We start from the raw sequence: 2,953 nt of genomic DNA, 5'->3' as shown, positions 1-2,953 counted from the left end.
ACTCAATATGTTGAAGCCCAAACAAAGTTTTGAGCTTGTCATACGCTGTGCGTTGCGCCTCTGAAAGTTCTGAAAATTCTGAAAATTCTAAAATTTCAGTAATTGCTGTTTTATAAGCACTCAGGCGTAGATTGACTACAAGTGCTACCAGGTGTAGCGGAGCTACCTCGCTTCTTAAGTCGGAGGAAGACTTATAGTCTCAGAGAGTCACTTAGTTCTATAGAACAAATAGGTTCAACAACTCAGTGAGTTGCACAAGCTCGGAGAGCTTAACAAATCCTAACTCAAAGGATTCAGGTGTTTGTGGAACCAAGTGGCAACTAGTGCCCGAGCGTGTGTACCTTAGAAAGTTTATTATCTCTCCCGGATCAATGTTCAAACCTTACGAAGGCACTAGACGCTAAGATCAAAAGGAGGATTGAAACTTTTAAATCTGAACCTTGCCTTGGATAAAATAAAATAGGTTTCGGCCGCCAGACATATATCTGGCGGCTACCACAAATGTAACCCAGAATACACAGGATTTTGGTTGTAACGGGCTAAAGTTGGCCTAATGTTACACAGTCCCCGTTAGGTACACTTGGTGTACTTAAGGGGATGGTCAATTACTAAATTATAGTAATTAGACCCACCACTCGGGTGTGGTGCACATTTGTGACAAACCTTGTGTACGTGATGCACATGAGTGCATTGACATTAGGAGGGATGGCGCCTAGCGTCATCCATGATGACGGCTAGCGTCATCCGCTACGCAAGGTATCTAGAAAGATACGCTCACAATACATATTAAGTGTGTTTATAAAAATGACATTTTGATTGGTAAAAATAGGTATTTATTTATAATACGATTAAATATAAATCAGTCTGAAAACTACTTCCTACTTGGCAAGTGCGCACGAGGAGCCGGATTACCGCTTTCGTGACGACACTTAACCAGAGTACTTAGTGCGTTGGGTGAGGTCGCTAGCGCGCCCACCGCAACTACCTCACTGCACGCAAGAGAAGCAGGTTAAACCGCTTTCTCGCTATGCTAGGGTGTGTGTCTAAGTAGAGCGTGGCCGCATTAAAACGTGCCCGCCTACACTTGGTAGCCCTTGAAATCCTTCCCACGACCAGGACCTCTGCGTGTGTACGTGAGAATGAGCCTTAATATTGATTAGGCTCATTCCCCCCACCTCTTCGAACATCATCGGGAGGTGGCAGGGCTTATGGCGCAGGGACTTGGTGAACAAGCCCTGGCCAGGCTCCTGGGTAGTCCTCCTGAGCAACATGTTGCTCAGTTGGAGCAATTTGAAGCATTCATGCTCGAAAAACGGAGATCCGCGTCCGAGGCACAGAGCCATGCTGCGGCGGAGTCCGTCACTCAGACTCTCTGCAAAGACGACTAGCCCTGTCCGACCCTAATGATCGGGCGGCATGCCAAACATGAAGTCCAGACTTATTGACTTCCAACAGTTGGTTGGAATCGGTAGCGGCTTCAGTGGCGCACTGCTCGACGGTGCAGGCTTAATGCGCTGACACTTTTCGCAAGAGCGAATATAGTTGGCCACCCATCTATATAGGTGTGGCCACCAAAATTCCTCTGACACTCGTAAGAATGTCTTTTCACGGCCCAGATGCCCACAAGATGGCGCATCATGGAGCTCCTGAAGGATCATCAGCTTGAGAACTGTGTCAGGAAGCACAGAGATTCTCAAGGGATCAGAAATTGACAGCTGATGCCAAAACAGGCCATCGCTGTAGCTAAAGCGATTTAGCTTAGCTTTCAGGTGCGACGAAAGGAAAACCTTCGTCCACCGAAGTGAAACAACAGCAGGCAACAGTGGTCGTCCTGACTGTAGCTCTCTTTTATCTCAGAGGCCAATGAGATCGTCACGTGGTATGCCTTCATGGCTGCCAGCGTTGACGGCTGAAATTGTGCTTTTGCACTAGACACACGTTCCTGGTGTCTTACCTCGAAGTCTGGTCTGCGCGATAAAGCGTCAGCCTAGACATTCGACTTACCCGGCTTATATTCAACTTTGAAATTAAATTCAGAGAAGAATGTGAGCCATCTTGCCATTCTAGGCGAGAGGTGCGGTGAGTTTATTGCGGTCCGCAGTGATGCGTGATCCGTATAAACCACAAATGGTTCGGTGCCCAATAGGTGCACACGAAACTTGACAAGAGCATACTTTATTGAAAGTAGCTCTTTGTCATGCACAGGGTAATTCAGTTCCGCGGCTTTTAATAGCCGGGACTGATAAGAGATGACGCGGTCAACGCCGTCGTCATCCTTCTGCATGAGCGCGCTGCCGATTGCAAAATTACTTGCATCGCAGACGACGCTAAAGGGCTTATCCGCGTCTGGCAATGCCAAGACCGGTGCCTCTACAAGAGATTGCTTCACTGATGTGAACGCATCTTCTTGTTCTTTTAACCAAACCCATTCTGTGTCCTTTTTAAGGAGATCAGATAATGGTTTAGTTTGCTCCGCATAATTCTTGCTATACTTATGCAAGTAATTAGCGAGCCCTAGGAATTGGCGCAAATCCTTCACATGCCGTGGGATTGGCCATTCCTTTACTGATTTTACCTTGTCTGGGTCTGCTCGTACACCATGTGTACCAACGATGCAGCCCAGTACAGGTATCTCAGGGACCCCTATGACGCACTTTTGCAAGTTGACGTACAATTGGGCGTCCTTTAAAGTCTGCAACACAGCGTCTAAATGACGCTTGTGCGACTCTATTGCGCTCAGCCCGTCCTCGGCCCTACTATGCACGAATACATCGTCAAAGTAATGAGGCGCGTAGGCACGGTGCTGACGCATCACGTGAGCCACCACTCGGTTGAATGTCGCTGGTGCGTTTTTCAAACCTTGGGGCATCACAAGCCACTCCCAAAGCATACCGCTTGGGGTGCTTACTGCCGTTTTGGCTACATCGGACTCTCTCATGAGTACCTGATAGTA

This window comes from Bremia lactucae, linkage group LG1, assembly GCF_004359215.1.
Source record: "Bremia lactucae strain SF5 linkage group LG1, whole genome shotgun sequence".
Lineage (NCBI taxonomy): Eukaryota > Oomycota > Peronosporomycetes > Peronosporales > Peronosporaceae > Bremia > Bremia lactucae.
Note: the sequence above shows the minus strand (reverse complement) of the source record.